The sequence below is a fragment of the Aristolochia californica genome, unplaced genomic scaffold (genome assembly GCF_029961685.1).
Source record: "Aristolochia californica isolate CCGP_79_NKW_82.1479 unplaced genomic scaffold, dmAriCali1.0.hap1 SCAF_11, whole genome shotgun sequence".
NCBI classification, from domain to species: domain Eukaryota; kingdom Viridiplantae; phylum Streptophyta; class Magnoliopsida; order Piperales; family Aristolochiaceae; genus Aristolochia; species Aristolochia californica.
This window is the reverse complement of record NW_027181782.1, coordinates 13,608,592-13,626,138: the sequence shown is the minus strand read 5'-3', so window position 1 is coordinate 13,626,138 and position 17,547 is coordinate 13,608,592. Positions and strand designations below refer to the sequence as shown.

The window sequence follows — 17,547 nt, the reverse complement described above, 5'->3', positions numbered from 1 at the left end:
ACCTTGTTATTTTTCAATCATGTTTCTCATGACCTCCACAAACCTGAGGTTACATTGTCCTCATCAAAGACTCAGGTCCAACACATAATCAAAACTAGGAGTGTGCGAAAAAAAAAAAAAACTTAAATTCACTCCGTTGGGTGGAGAAGGGATAGAAGGAGAAAACCCTAAGTTCAGGTCAAGTTTGGGACTCGAGGTCCAACACATAATCAAAGTTAGGAGTGGGCAAAAAAAAAAAAAACTTAAATTCACTCCGTTGGGAGGAGAAGGGATGGAGGGAAAGAAACCGAAGTTGGAGGTAGGCTTGGGTTTTCCCAAATTTGGCCTAAACTTGATGGAAATACCTTATTGATATTTTTTTAAAATTAAAATAACATATATATAAAACTTATCTATTTTTTTATTTTTTATTATTTATATTTTGACATTGTATAATAATTTTATGCATTGTATTATTTAACTATTTTTATATTTAAAAAATATTTTAATTGGAGAATTACTAGGTTGATTTGGGAATGAGACAATGGATAATGTTTGATTTCTAAACCGTTCGGGTTTCTGAGTTGGGGTTCGGGTTCTCAAAACCCGACCATGCTTTCCCCTCTGAATTAACCCGTTTTTTCTTTGGCCGGACTAGCTCAAACGGCGTTTATTATATCGCTGGTTTAGACGAATCGAGGCAAGCAGGGTACGAAGTCTGTGTGTTTTTTTTCTCCCTCATTATTTGGGTTTTTATCGACCTCGCGACTCTGCAACTCTGCTGCTGTCTTCTCGTCGATGGCGGTTAGGGCGACAGTATCTCGTTTCCCGACCGATCCCGATGCACAGGAAGCCTCCGGCCTTCCTTGGGGAGTCACCGTTTCCCCATTTTCTCCAGTTGACGAGCTTGGTAACCCCCCTGTTTCCGGGTCCAACGGTAACCTTGTTCCTAGCTGCGATTAGGGCGACAGTCTCTCGTTTCCCGACCGATCCCGATGCACAGGAAGCCTCCGGCCTTCCTTGGGGAGTCACCGTTTCCCCATTTTCTCCAGTTGACGAGCTTGGTAACCCCCCTGTTTCCCGGTCCAACGGTAACCTTGTTCCTCGCTGCGATTAGGGCGACAGTATCTCGTTTCCCGACCGATCCCGATGCACAGGAAGCCTCCGGCCTTCCTTGGGGAGTCACCGTTTCCCCATTTTCTCCAGTTGACGAGCTTGGTAACCCCCCTGTTTCCGGGTCCAACGGTAACCTTGTTCCTCGCTGCGATAATTGCTGGGCGTATTTCAATTCCTACTGCGAGCTTGAACAATGGGCTTGGACTTGTGCTCTTCCTAGTTTTTTGTTGTACTTCTGAACATAAATGCAGCATCTGAGGAGTTTTTGGAGTTGATCAAAAGTGCGCTACTGGCTGCTTTAGAAGGTGGGCAATTGTTTATCTCAGTATTGGCCTTCATAAGGTGATCAATATTTTAGAAGATCACCCTCAGCTTTTCACACATTTGTGGTTGCATTGGTAATTATTATTCTTGTTATGATAATGTTTTAATACCAATTACCTTTTACATTTGCAGCACTTGGGCCGGGTTCTCTGTTTGGGCTTGTTACATTCAGTCATAAGATAGGCTTATACGATGTGCAAGGACCCATACCAGTTGTCAAAAATGTCTTTATTCCCCCCAGATACAGATGCTTCATTGCCCTTTGAGCTTGAAGATGCCATGCCATTGTTTTCTTTCTTGGCTCCTGTATGTTTATGATGGACAATGTCAACATACCCTTGACTTCAAATTGTTAAAAAAAAAGAATCTCTACCAACACTACAATCAATTGGAAAATGGATTTTAGCGAAGGTTTGGTTCATTCTCCAACAGGTAGATACTTCCAAAGACCGAATAGCTGCAGCCTTGGAAACACTGAAACCTACAACTTCATGGGAAAGAACATAGCTGCTGGACAAGGACTTGATGGTATATTATTAGGTGGCAGAGGTTTTGGAGCTGCAATGGAGGCTCTAATTAACTACCTTGGATCAGAATACGGAAATACATTTGCACTGGGTATGGTAAAGTCCAATTCTTACTTCCCTGTGCTTCTTTTACATTATCATGGACCAAAATAAATTAACATATGTTTCTTTTATAGTCATCTTTGTTCTAACTATTTAGTGATGTTTGTTGAAAATCAAGTAAATGCATATTACCTGTAAATGGATTTACAAAATGACATTTTGTTTCTTAGGAAGTGGTCTTGAATTGCAAAGCCTCCATCCTCGGATGAGAAAAGGCTTCTGATTCCCATTGAGGATGGAGCAGTGCTATGAGGAAATTTCGGTTAATCTTTCAAGTTATTGACATCTGGTGGCACCAGATTTAGATCATCAAACATTCTTGCAGTTACTGCCACCAAAGTGTGTCATCCATGTTTGATGTCTTCCTCTTTTCCATGCACAAGATATATCTGGTTCTGTTTTCCTTATGGGTAGACTTATTCTTTCAACTAAAATCTATCATTAACTTTTTTCTAATAAAATCTTTTTCATTATTGAAAAAATGGCCTGTACCCCTTATTGCTGGATGCTTTCTCTTTAAAAAAGTTGAGTGTTTTCATTGTTCTTTTCCCATTGATGTTCATTAGTCATATGCATGCAACTTATTGTGAGGGATAAATCTGGAGAGTCATTCCTTGTTTTTCTATTCGTATTTTTGAAGATTTCTGCTTTGAATCTAGGATTGTCTTTATCCCTCACTATGAAAAGTATATGTTAATTCTATTAATTATGTCTTGTGAAACCATAATGGCTGGAAATGAGCTAAATGTTGCCAATTGAAAGAATTGGTTTTTCAATGGTTGATTATCAGTTTCCTGGAAAAGCACTGGTCACAATTTTTTTGGATACTTCCTCTTACCAGGTAATAACATGTTCTTTTCCTTGGGTGAAGTGTTTCCTCTCAAGGGCGACAATAGGGGCCTGGAAGAATATCTTGTCTCAATTTACCTTTCTGAATTTTGTTTTCTTAAAATTGACTGTACTAATTGTATTAGTATTTATAAACATTCGTTTATTGGTTATGTGGCTCCAAAATCGACTGCATTAGTGATTATCAGCATTTGTTTATTAGATATTTATGTGGGTCAAAAATTGATTGCAGCTAGGGTTTTTACATTTTTGTCTGGTCCTCCTGATTATGGAGCCAGTCAATTAGATACAAGGCGTTATGGTGAGCAATATGCCAGTAAAGGAGAGGATGCAGACTGTGCACTGCTTCCTGAGCAGACACCTTTCTACAAAGAACTGGTAAATTGCCTTATGCCTCTATATACAACCAAGTGCTGAAATGGTTGAGTTTTGTAGAATCTACAGACCTTTGGAAAAATAACCCATGATGACTTTGCACAGGCAGCTGTTGCTGTTCAATCGGGGGTTTGTGTGGACATATTTGCTGTTACCAATGAATATACAGACTTAGCTTCATTAAAATTCCTTAGCATCGAGAGTGGCGGCTCACTGTTTCTGTACTCTAATACTGATGACTCTACACTTCCTCAGGACATGTAAGTTGATTTGCTTATATCCATCATTTTGAGAAATCATACTTTTTTTTTTTTGTTGTGAATGAACGTGGAATCACTTTTTTTGAATGATTGAAGAATGACATTTTTTTTGAAATGATGTAGAATGACATTAACTGTTCATCTGCATTGAAGAGTAAAATTCACTCTTAATTACTCAGAAAATATTTTTTTAATAGGGATCATTTTTTTTTAAATCGATTTTGGTGAGACGATTTGGCCTGCTCATTCATTCATGGGGTGCCATACTGTGAAAAGATCATGCTTGTAATGTTAGAGCTTAGGTGTTGCATGGGTTCAGTTATGCAGTGGAAAGTTGAATTTACTTTTACCTGTGTCGGCCTAGTTGCGTCCTTGGGATAACCCACACTAGTCAGCCTCCCTTGCATACAAATAGTTGGCAAACAATAAACCTTTTCTCATATACACAAATCTGTCTACATACAAGATATTCGAGCGCTCCTTTGAGTCTCTATGTCAATGTCTGATTGATTGGCACTCATCCAGCTCCCCTATATATAGTTGGGGAAATTGCTGGCCACATGCCCCTTCGAATGGTCATGTGCTTCTTGGCGCATGCCTCCTCATGTACAACTGCCCCAGCTAACACCCCATGGCCCACGTGACTAGAAACCGTTTAGGAACCATTATAAGCTGAATTTTGATGGTAGCGCCTTTGGGAACCCGGGTTTGGATGATTTTGGTGGGGTGATTTTTGATCCGGGGCAGCACTGCCATACTCTCTTACTGTGGCCCTCTCGGAATTGCTGACTCGACCATTGCTGAGCTCTCTGGTCTCCTTCACGGCTTGAGTATTTTAAAGGATCGCTTTAGTGGTCTCCTTATCATGGAGGGAGACTCCAAGGTCATCATCGGATGGTGCTCCACCTCATCCTTCCCCCGTGGCGTCACTGGCAGATTTTTTTTGATATTTTGGATATTGTATCCACCATTTCTTGTACTTTGTCTCATATACTTAGATCAGCCATTTCGGTTGCTGATTTGTGTGCCTAGGTCCCCCCTTTAATATCTTATTGTTAGGGGAGGTCTCCCTTGATTTATCTTCCCTTTCTTTGAAATAAGTTTATCATCATTAAAAAAAAAGTTGGCTGCCACTAATCTGACTTGCCTCCATGCCTTGGTGTTCAGGCACTAGTCCGTATGTGCCCAGCCTATACGTGCAGTGCCTAGGGGTGGCATCGAGTCGAGTCGAGCCGAGTTTGAATCTGCATATGTTCAAGTTGGGCTTGATTTAAATACTTCGAACTCAAGCTAGAGCCGAGCCCAGCCTTGAGCTTAAAATTGGAATTGAGCTTGAGCAGGGTTCAAGCTCCAACCTACATTTAAAACTTTGCATAAAATGCAAGTCAAATAAACTGTGCATAAAATTATGCATAAATTTTACTTAAAATTGGGCATGACCTTTGTACATAAACTCTGCATAAAATTGTCTATAAACTTTGCATAAAATTGTTTATAAACACTGCATAATATTATGCCAATGTGACTAATATAAAAACATGACCTATATACAAAATGTGACTTTCATATACATTTCCCACTCTCTTTAGCCTAGCCAAACTCGAACCTGTATATGTTCGAGCTTTGCTTGATTTGAATACTTTGAACTTGAGTTCGAGCTCAAGCTTAGCTTTGAGATTAAAATTGGAATCGAGCTCAAGCCCAAGAATTTTAACCAAATTTGAGCTCAAGCTCGAGTCGGGTTTGAACTTTAACCTACATTTAAAACTTTCCATAAAATACATATTTAATATTAAGTTCAAAGAATCCTAAAAGTATGGAAAACAAATAGAGATAATCTTGCATATCAGAGTTATTAAGAAACGAAATATGACTAGATCTATAACTCATAAAGGATCTCAAAATAATTTGTATTGCATAAATTCTGTACTACATTGCATGGAGAGAATAAGGATGAAGGAGATCAAATGGGAGAAATGAGCTTACCTGTTGCTGACATATATTCTGTGACTTTCGTCTGCAACGCCCAGGTCAGCAATGTCTAAATGCGGTTGTGCGATGAAGAGATTGATAGCGCTGAAGATGGAACATGGCGGAAATAGGTTGAGGAAGGACTGAAATACGAAACTTCCGTAAAAATCTGAGCATGCATATTACTAGTGGTTGGTAATATGCATGCTCTCTTTTCTTTTCTTTTCCATTTTCCTTGTGCATCCAAACAAGAGAAACCACATTTCATGGGCATCGAAACAAGATAATCGATCTTTTAGTCCCATTCCTCTTCTTGGGTAAATCTTCCTCAACGTCCCAACACTGTCAATAATACCATACGGTTTGACATTGTGCACAACCCCTCTAGTGAAAAACATCGCGGAAGGGAGCCAGTCCTGGTTATGAAACAGCTGAGTCTCATCCCTCTCCGACCACAGATCGTAGCCTCCAGAAAATTAAGACCTGTTAGCCAAAGCCTTCAATTGCTCATCGGCTTTGATGGAAAAGAGAGTTGGGGTTCGCTCAACAACCTCCCACGGTCGCTCAAGCTCAGAAACTGCGGCTCTAAGTTCCACCCTCTGCCGCATTTCGTAAATCTGGCACTCACGGCAAAGACGGGCCTTTAGGAGCTGTTTGTTTTTTTGGCCTGCATCCGTTTCCACTGCCATTTCGAGACTCCGCCGAGGTAGGTACAAGGCCCCCCACCCCGTTTGTCACGAGGTCAGATGAGCCTAAACTCACTTGGGCTAGCGGAACTCCAACTCCCGTGATGGCCTTCCTTCAATTCATCAAAGGTAGTACAGCCTCTCACCCCTTAGATCAACGTTGCAAACTCCTTCCTCTCAAATGAAGTACGAGCAATGAAAGATAGAAAGACAATGGAATAGGAAGAGAAAGTAACCTTGTATTAATACTAGAGAAGATTACAAGGAGTGACCGTCCAAGGTGGAAGGCCAGCACTCTACAAAAACTCTCCCTCTCGTCTATGCTGAATGAATCTACAAGGGTTGAATGCCTTGGTATTTATAGGCTTCAACCCCTCCCTTCTCTCATGCTTCCGTCCAATGAGAGCAGAGATCCTCCCTTATCAAATCTCCTTGATTTGATCCTCCATTCAAATCCCTTGATTTGCTCCTTTTTCTTAAAATTCGTTTTACCATTGTTATTTTCCTTAGACACTTTGTTAGCCGAATCATTTTTTCTCTCATATTCGGTTAACTTTTCAGCAGTAGATAAAGCTGAAGCTAATGTTTTTACTTGCCGTGGGCTTAGCAAGAATTGAGAAGACATGAAGTAAAGACATTAGCTTCAGCTTTATCTACTGTTGAAAAGTTAACCGAATATGAGAGAAAGAATTATTCGGCTAACAAAGTGCCTAAGGAAAATAACAATGGTATAACGAATTTTAAGAAGAAGGAGAAAGGGGAGAAGAAGTCATGGGCAAAGGACGCCAAGGCTAAGCCGGAAGAGAAGAAACGAGGGGACAAACAGAAAAAGAAGGTCCGTTGTTTCATATGCGAGGGATTGTCTTAGAAAGAGGTTCCTCAATGCTGCTCAAACTGAGCTGAACAATGGAGGGATTGAGCCTAGGTTGGGCTCCTTAACACTTCTCCATGTTGTTGTCTGTTCAAAGGAAGAAGGCTACTCCACTTCCGGTAAGACCCTTAAGAGAACTTCTTTTTATCTCTCTAACACTTGCTGGACGTACTGTTAGAGTAGTGGTAGACATTGGCGCCACCCACAACTTCCTTTCGTCGGTGGAGGCTAGGCGCCTAAATATACGAGGAGAGAAAGATGGGAGCAAAATGAAAGCTGTAAATTCTGCTGCTCGTGAAGTCCAAGGCATTCCCAAGAACGTCCCGGTGGAGATAGGCAAGTGGGTTGGATTTCTGAATTTTACTATTGTTGTCATGAATGATTTCAATGTGATTTTGGGAATGAAGTTTTTCACGGTTTGTAAGGCATTTGTAATGCCGCATGTTGGGGTAGTGGGGATTATGGACGAGAAAAGTCTTTGTACTATTTCTGAACTTGACAACAATGATGTAACAAAAAAGGACTTAATGCTATCAGCCCTCCAGCTTAAGAAAGGTCTTAAGCAGGGCCGCTCTACTTACATTGCTTTTATTTGTGCTGGTAAAGGTCATGCCTACCCCTAAAGAGATACAAGCCGTACTGCATGAATATAGAGATGTCATGCCTGAACAACTTCCAGCGAGGTTACCACCTAGGAGAGGGGTAGACCATCGCATAGAGCTTGAGCTCGGAGCAAGAAAGCCAGCACAAGCACCATACCAAATGGCGCCCAAAGAGCTGGACGAACTGCGAAGACAACTCAATGAGCTGCTGGACGCTGGGTTCATAAGGCAAAGCAAAGCACCTTATGGGGCCCCTATACTGTTTTAGACTAAGAAGGATGGAAGTATGAGACTGTGCATCGATTGTAGGGCGCTCAACAAGGTAACTATAAAGAATAAGTACGCTATTCCTCTCATTGCAAATCTCTTTGATCAGTTGAAAGAGGCGCAAGTTTTCTCCAAATTGGATTTTCAAAGTGGTTATTACCAAGTCCGGATTGCCGAAGGAGACGAGGGGAAGACTACTTGTGTAACCAGATATGGGGCTTACGAATTCATGGTTATGCCCTTTGGCCTAACCAATGCACCTGCAACATTTTTCACTCTCATGAGCGAGGTATTTTCCGAATACTTGGACAAGTTTGTCGTTGTTTATTTGGATGACATCGTGGTGTACAACAAGAGTATGGACAAGCACAAGAAACACCTTCGAAATGTTGAGAAATAATCAGCTGTATGTCAAGGAGGAGAAGTGCTCCTTTGGGTTGCAAGAGGTGTCCTTTCTTGGACATTGGATAGGGGGAGGACGGATATGGATGGACAGCAAGAAGGTGGAGGTTGTGCATGACTGGTCGATCCCTTCCAAGGTGATTGAGCTTAGGAGTTTCCATGGTCTTGCAAATTATTACAGGAGGTTTATCAAGGGCTTCTCAGCTATAGCAGCTCCCTTGACCGACCTTCTCAAGAAAGACCAAAAGTGGCAATGGACGGACTCATGCCAATGAACATTCCAACGGCTAAAGGACACCATGGTGGCTGAACCTGTGCTGCACCTTGCTGATTTCAGCAAGCCGTTTGAGGTAAATACAGATGCCTCCAAACAAAAGGATATGAATCCTTTGTAGGAAATAATCTATTATTATGTATTGGATTCTTAGGAAGATGGACTAGTTCTAGTACCACCAGGTTTAAAGTTAAGGTAGATGATGTAGTAAATGTAATAGGTAATAAAGGAATCAAATTACTTAAACCTATTAAGTATTCTCCAGATATTTTGGTAGTACTAGAATGGAATCTTAAATTTAGAGAAAAAAAAATAATTAGTCCCGAAGAAAGTATCATGTATACAGACACAAAGGGTAACATAAACATTAGATTTAATAGCTACGAACAGAAAAATACAGAGGACACTGAATCAGCCTCCTGTGAGAACTATGATTTAGTTAATATTGAATTAGAAACAGATGAAATAATATATCCTAAGGAACTAGTATTAAAACTGGTAGAAAGAGAACTTCTTCACCTGGAAAAAGATCTGATAAAAAACAAGAGGATAAAAGAAGAAGAATACTTGTATTACGACAGTGAAATGAACATTAGAATAGGAAAATTGCCTTTAGAACCAAAAGAAGATGAAACCTTTAGTATCAAAGAATATATGGATGAAGAAAGTTCTACTAATATTCCCGGAAGTAGTTACACTACGTATCCAAGACCTCCACCTAGAGAAGTATATTATTCAGGCAACATGCCTAGGATTCCTTATAGTGAACCCATAAATTTGGATAGAAAAATACATTCAAAGGGAAAACATAAAAGAAATAGAAAGACCTATAACTTTTCAGGAAATGGGCAAAGGAAAAATTCCTAATCTTTCAGCCCATGATCCTCAAGAATGGACAACTGTATTAGACCTTTGGAAAAACCAAGTAGTATCAGATTATATACAGAATTTTTCATCCCAAGATGTAGAAGAAATGTATAGGTACTTAGAAACACTCCTAGGGGAAAGCGTTAAAGCTTTATGGGAAAGCTACAAAAGAAGTAATCCAGAAGAATTTGGTCATTTAATGGGCCTAGGATCCAACCCTTATAATTTTGTTAAAAACGTTTACCAGTTAGTAACAGAAGATGACCCTAATTTAGGTTCTATAACACTACAAAAAGATGCTGTAGTTTACTTAGAACAACTTAGTTTACATAATTATAAATATGTTAAAAAATTCCTACAAGACTACTTTTATTATACCTACATTTTAGGTAACCCCAAATAATTCACCTCTAAATACTCCAGATTAAAGCAGATTAAAGTAGTACCCCTCCGAATTGGTATCTTGAGGGAGGGAGGGAGGGAGGGAGGCTAAGTGTTCTGACAGAACATTAAAGACAGAAGACTGTTAGGAACTACCTTTTGGCTAAGTGTTCTGACAGAATATTAAAAGACAGAAGCGTTTTACGAACTACCTTCTTGAAGTTTTTACAACTATCTTTTCCTTCTCTTACCATTGCTTTCATGCTTATACTTTTCATAATATTTGGCATCGTTCTTGTTACCTTAATACTTACTGCTTTATTGTGTGTTGAGTATTTTCGTTTTTGTTCATATTTACTACTTTATTTTAAGATGTTATTACAGAAAGGTATATAAGGCTGGAACCTATTGGGTGGGGGCTAAGCCCCGACAAACGCCTCTGCCTTAGTTTAGCCTAGCATTGCTCTCGGTTGTCACAACACCGCTGTACCTTTTTATGTATATTTGGTTTATTAGTAAGATAATAAAACAGTTTTGAGATTTGTTTTGCGAATATTACCTTTATATTACTTATACTTTGGATTATTATATAATACCTTAAGAGATTATTGTGCAATATCATAGGAACTTATAGCTACATATTGTTCTTGGTAATAATAGCATTAGAATTATTTGGATATTTTATATTTCTCTCAGAACAATTAGATAATCTTTTAGCCTCTGATATATTCTTATTCCTTAATTTTTTAGCCTGAATTATAGATAGAACCTTAGATACACGATGTTTATCTTTATAACTTTAACAATAGTCTACTGTAATTTAGTTATCTTTAGTTTTGTCTGTTTTACCTTTTCTTTCGATTCATACAGAAGATTTGTAGAGACTCCTAGGCAAATATTTATACCTTGAAGACAAGTAATTAGAAGAACCCCAAATAATTCACCTATAAATACTCTAGAATAAAGATGATTAAAGTAGTACCCCTCGGGAGGGAGGGAGGGACGGAGGGAGGGAGGGAGGCTAAGTGTTCTGTCTAACAGAACATTAAAAGACAGAAGCGTTTTAGGAACTACCTTTTGGATGTTTTTACAACTTTGTTTTCCTTCTCTTACGATTGCTTTCATGCTTATACTTTTCATAATATTAGGCATCGTTCTTGTTACCTTAATAGTTACTGCTTTTATTGTGAGTTGAGAATTTTCGTTTTTGTTCATATTTACTACTTTATTTTAAGACGATATTACAGAAAGGTATATAAGGTTGGAAACTACTGGGTGAGGGCTAAGCCTGACAAACGCATGTGCCTCAGTTGAGACAAGCGTTGCTCTCGGTTGTCACAACGCCGCTGTACCTTTTTATGTATATTTGGTTAATTAATAAGATAATAAAACAGTTTTTGAGATTTGGTTTGCGAATATTACCTATATATTACTTATACTTTGGATTATTATATAACACCTTAAGAGATTATTGTGCAATATCATAGGAACTTATAGCTAGATATTGTTCTTGGTAATAATAGCATTAAAATTATTTGGATATTTTATAATTCTCCCAAAACAATTAGATAATCTTTTAGCCTCTGATATATTCTTATTCCTTAATATTTTAGCTTGAATCATAGATAGAACCTTAGATACATCATTTTTATCTTTAAACCTTTAACAATAGTCTTCTGTAATTTAGTTATCTTTAGTTTTGTCTGTTTGACCTTATCTTTTTATTCATATAGAAGATTTGTAGAGACTCCTAGGGTTTATACCTAGAAGACAAGTAATTAGAACAACCCCAAATAATTCACCTCTAAATACTCCAGATTAAAACAGACTAAAGTAGTACCTCTCTAAATTGGTATCTAGAGGAAGGGAGGGAGGGAGGCTAAGTGTTTTGACAGAACATTAAAGACAAAAGCGTTTTAGGTACTACCTTCTGGCTAAGTGTTCTGACAGAAAATTAAAAGACAGAAGCGTTTTAGGAACTACCTTCTCGAAGTTTTTACAACTATCTTTTCCTTCTCTTACGATTGCTTTCTTGTTTATACTTTTCATAATATTAGGCATCGTTCTTGTTTCCTTATTACTTACTGCTTTTATTGTGTGTTGAGTATTTTCGTTTTTGTTCATATTTACTACTTTATTTTAAGACGATATTACAGAAAGGTATATAAGGTTGGAAACTACTGGGTGAGGGCTAAGCCCTGACAAACGCATGTGCTTCAGTTGAGACAAGCGTTGCTCTCAGTTGTCACAACGCTGCTGTACCTTTTTATGTATATTTGGTTAATTAATAAGATAATAAAACAGTTTTTGAGATTTGTTTTGCGAATATTACCTTTATATTACTTATACTTAGGATTATTATATAATACCTTAAGAGATTATTGTGCAATATCATAGGAACCTATAACTACATATTGTTCTTGATAATAATAGCATTAGAATTATTTGGATATTTTATATTTATCCCAGAACAATTAGATAATCTTTTAGCCTGTGATATATTCTTATTCCTTAATATTTTAGCCATAATCATAGATAGACCCTTAGAAACATGATTTTTTATCTTTATAGCTTTAACAATAGTCTTCTGTAATTTAGTTATCTTTAGTTTTGTCTGTTTTACCTTATCTTTATATTCAAACAGAAGATTTGTAGAGACTCCTAGGCAAATATTTAATCTGCTTTAATCTAGAGTATTTAGAGGTGAATTATTTGGGAACTACCTTCTGGAAGCGTTTTAGGAACTACCTTCTGGAAGTTTTTACAACTATATTTTCCTTCTCTTACGATTGCTTTCATGCTTATACTTTTGATAATATTACGCATTGTTCTTGTTACCTTTATACTTACTGCTTTTATTGTGTGTTCAGTATTTTCGTTTTTGTTCATATTTACTACTTTATTTTGAGATGTTATGACAGAAAGGTATATAAGACTGGAAACTACTGGGTGAGGGCTAAGCCCTGACAATCGCCTCTGCCTCAGTTGAGCCAAGCGTTGCTCTCGGTTGTCACAACGCCGCTGTACCTTTTTATGTATATTTGGTTAATTAATAAGATAATAAAACAGTTTTTGAGATTTGTTTTGCGAATATTACCAATATATTACTTATACTTAGGATTATTATATCATACCTTAAGAGATTATTGTGCAATATCATAGGAACTTATAGGTACATATTGTTCTTGGTAATAATAGCATTAGAATTATTTGGATATTTTATATTTCTCCCAGAACAAGTAGATAATCTTTTAGCCTCTGATATATTCTTTTTCGTTAATATTTTAGCCAGAATCATAGATAGAACCATAGATACATGATTTTTATCTTTATAGCTTTAACAATAGTCTTCTGTAATTTAGTTATCTTTAGTTTTGTCTGTTTTACCTTATCTTTATATTCATACAGAAGATTTGTAGAGACTCCTAGGCAAATATTTATACCTAGAAGACAAGTAATTAGAAGAACCCAAAATAATTCACCTCTAAATACTCTAGATTAAAGTAGATTAAAGTAGTACCCCTCCGAATTGGTATCAAGAGGGAGGGAGGGGAGGGAGGGAGGGAGGGAGGCTAAGTGTTCTGACAAAACATTAAAAGTTAGAAGCGTTTTAGGAACTACCTTTTGGCTAATTGTTCTGACAGAACATTAAAAGACAGAAGCGTTTTAGGAACTACCTTCTCGAAGTTTTTACAACTATCTTTTCCTTCTCTTACTATGGCTTTCATGCTTATACTATTCAAAATATTAGGCATCATTCTTGTTACCTTAATACTTACTGGTTTTATTGTGTGTTGAGTATTTTCATTTTTGTTCAAATTTACTACTTTATTTCGTGTCGTTATTACAGAAAGGTATAAAAGGTTGGAAACTACTGGGTGAGGGCTAAGCCCTAACAAACGCCTCTGCCTCAGTTGAGCCAAGCGTTGCTCTCGGTTATCACAATGCATCTATACCTTTTAATGTATATTTGGTTAATTAATAAGATAATAAAACAGTTTGTGAGATTTGGTTTGCGAATATTACCTATATATTACTTATACTTTGGATTATTATATAATACCTTAAGAGATTATTGTGCAATATCATAGGAACTTATAGCTAGATATTGTTCTTGGTAATAATAGCATTAAAATTATTTGGATATTTTATAATTCTCCCAGAACAATTAGATAATCTTTTAGCCTCTGATATATTCTTATTCCTTAATATTTTAGCTTGAATCATAGATAGAACCTTAGATACATCATTTTTATCTTTAAACCTTTAACAATAGTCTTCTGTAATTTAGTTATCTTTAGTTTTGTCTGTTTGACCTTATCTTTTTATTCATACAGAAGATTTGTAGAGACTCCTAGGGTTTATACCTAGAAGACAAGTAATTAGAAGAACCCCAATTAATTCACCTCTAAATACTCCAGATTAAAACAGACTAAAGTAGTACCCCTCTGAATTGGTATCTAGAGGAAGGGAGGGAGGGAGGCTAAGTATTCTGACAGAACATTAAAGACAAAAGCGTTTTAGGTACTACCTTCTGGCTAAGTGTTTTGACAGAACATTAAAAGACAGAAGCGTTTTAGGAACTACCTTCTCGAAGTTTTTACAACTATCTTTTCCTTCTCTTACGATTGCTTTCTTGTTTATACTTTTCATAATATTAGGCATCGTTCTTGTTTCCTTATTACTTACTGCTTTTATTGTGTGTTGAGTATTTTCGTTTTTGTTCATATTTACTAATTTATTTTAAGACGATATTACAGAAAGGTATATAAGGTTGGAAACTACTGGGTGAGGGCTAAGCCCTGACAAACGCATGTGCTTCAGTTGAGACAAGCGTTGCTCTCAGTTGTCACAACGCTGCTGTACCTTTTTATGTATATTTGGTTAATTAATAAGATAATAAAACAGTTTTTGAGATTTGTTTTGCGAATATTACCTTTATATTACTTATACTTAGGATTATTATATAATACCTTAAGAGATTATTGTGCAATATCATAGGAACTTATAACTCCATATTGTTCTTGGTAATAATAGCATTAGAATTATTTGGATATTTTATATTTTTCCCAGAACAATTAGATAATCTTTTAGCCTGTGATATATTCTTATTCCTTAATATTTTAGCCATAATCATAGATAGACCCTTAGAAACATGATTTTTTATCTTTATAGCTTTAACAATAGTCTTCTGTAATTTAGTTATCTTTAGTTTTGTCTGTTTTACCTTATCTTTATATTCAAACAGAAGATTTGTAGAGACTCCTAGGCAAATATTTAATCTGCTTTAATCTAGAGTATTTAGAGGTGAATTATTTGGGAACTACCTTCTGGAAGCGTTTTAGGAACTACCTTCTGGAAGTTTTTACAACTATATTTTCCTTCTCTTACGATTGCTTTCATGCTTATACTTTTGATAATATTATGCATTGTTCTTGTTACCTTAATACTTACTGCTTTTATTGTGTGTTCAGTATTTTCGTTTTTGTTCATATTTACTACTTTATTTTGAGACGTTATTACAGAAAGGTATATAAGGCTGGAAACTACTCGGTGAGGGCTAAGCCCTGACAATCGCCTCTGCCTCAGTTGAGCCAAGCGTTGCTCTCGGTTGTCACAACGCCGTTGTACCTTTTTATGTATATTTGGTTAATTAATAAGATAATAAAACAGTTTTTGAGATTTGTTTTGCGAATATTACCAATATATTACTTATACTTAGGATTATTATATAATACCTTCAGAGATTATTGTGCAATATCATAGGAACTTATAGCTACATATTGTTCTTGGTAATAATAGCATTAGAATTATTTGGATATTTTATATTTCTCCCATAACAAGTAGATAATCTTTTAGCCTCTGATATATTCTTATTCCTTAATATTTTAGCCAGAATCATAGATAGTACCTTAGATACATGATTTTTATCTTTGTAGCTTTAACAATAGTCTTTTGTAATTTAGTTATCTTTAGTTTTGTCTGATTTACCTTATCTTTATATTCATACAGAAGATTTGTAGAGACTCCAAGGCAAATATTTATACCTAGAAGACAAGTAATTAGAAGAACCCCAAATAATTCACCTCTAAATACTCTAGATTAAAGTAGATTAAAGTAGTACCCCTCCGAATTGGTATCAAGAGGGAGGGAGAGGAGGGAGGGAGGGAGGGAGGCTAAGTGTTCTGACAGAACATGAAAAGTCAGAAGCGTTTTAGGAACTACCTTCTGGCTAATTGTTCTGACAGAACATTAAAAGACAGAAGCGTTTTAGGAACTACCTTCTCGAAGTTTTTACAACTATCTTTTCCTTCTCTTACGATGGCTTTCATGCTTATACTTTTCATAATATTAGGCATCGTTCTTGTTACCTTAATACTTACTGCTTTTATTGTGTGTTGAGTATTTTTGTTTTTGTTCGTATTTACTACTTTATTTTAAGACGTTATTACAGAAAGGTATATAAGGTTAGAAACTACTGGGTGAGGGCTAAGCCCTGACAAACGCCTCTGCCTCAGTTGAGCCAAGCGTTGCTCTCGGTTATCACAACGCCACTGTACCTTTTTATGTATATTTGGTTAATTAATAAGATAATAAAACAGTTTGTGAGATTTGGTTTGCGAATATTACCTATATATTACTTATACTTTGGATTATTATATAATACCTTAAGAGATTATTGTGCAATATTATAGGAACTTATAGCTAGATATTGTTCTTGATAATAATAGCATTAAAATTATTTGGATATTTTATAATTCTCCCAGAACAATTAGATAATCTTTTAGCCTCTGATCTATTCTTATTCCTTAATATTTTAGCTTGAATCATAGATAGAACCTTAGATACATCATTTTTATCTTTAAACCTTTAACAATAGTCTTCTGTAATTTAGTTATCTTTAGTTTTGTCTGTTTGACCTTATCTTTTTATTCATACAGAAGATTTGTAGAGACTCCTAGGGTTTATACCTAGAAGACAAGTAATTAGAAGAACCCCAAATAATTCACCTCTAAATACTCCAGATTAAAACAGACTAAAGTAGTACCCCTCCGAATTGGTATCTAGAGGGAGGGAGGGGGGGAAGCTAAGTGTTCTGACAGAACATTAAAAGACAGAGGCGTTTTAGGTACTACCTTCTGGCTAAATGTTCTGACAGAACATTTAAAGACAGAAGCGTTTTAGGTACTACCTTCTGGAAGTTTTACAACTGTCTTTTCCTTCTCTTACGATTACTTTCATGCTTATACTTTTAATAATATTAAGCATCGTTCTTGTTATCTTAATACTTACTACTTTTATTGTGTGTTGAGTATTTTCGTTTTTGTTCATATTTACTAATTTATTTTAAGACGTTATTATAGAAAGGTATATGAGGCTGGAAACTACTTGGGAGGGCCAAGCCCTGACAAACGCCTCTGCCTCAGGTGAGACTAGCGTTGCGCTTGGTTGTCACAATGCCGTTGTACCTTTTTATGTATATTTGGTTAATTAATAAGATAATAAAACAGTTTTTGAGATTAGTTTTCGAATATTACCGATACATTACTTATACTTAGGATTATTATATAATACCTTTAAGAGATTATTGTGCAATTTCATAGGAACTTGTAGCTACATATTGTTCTTGGTAATAATAGCATTAGAATTATTTGGATATTTTATATTTCTCCCAGAACAAGTAGATAATCTTT

General features: G+C 36.4%; 1 pseudogene; it reads left to right on the top strand.

The window, feature by feature from the left end:
• The first annotated feature begins 958 nt into the window (after nt 1–958).
• Nucleotides 959–17,547, top strand: part of LOC137944636 (protein transport protein SEC23 D-like) — a 54,362-nt pseudogene continuing 37,773 nt past the window's right edge.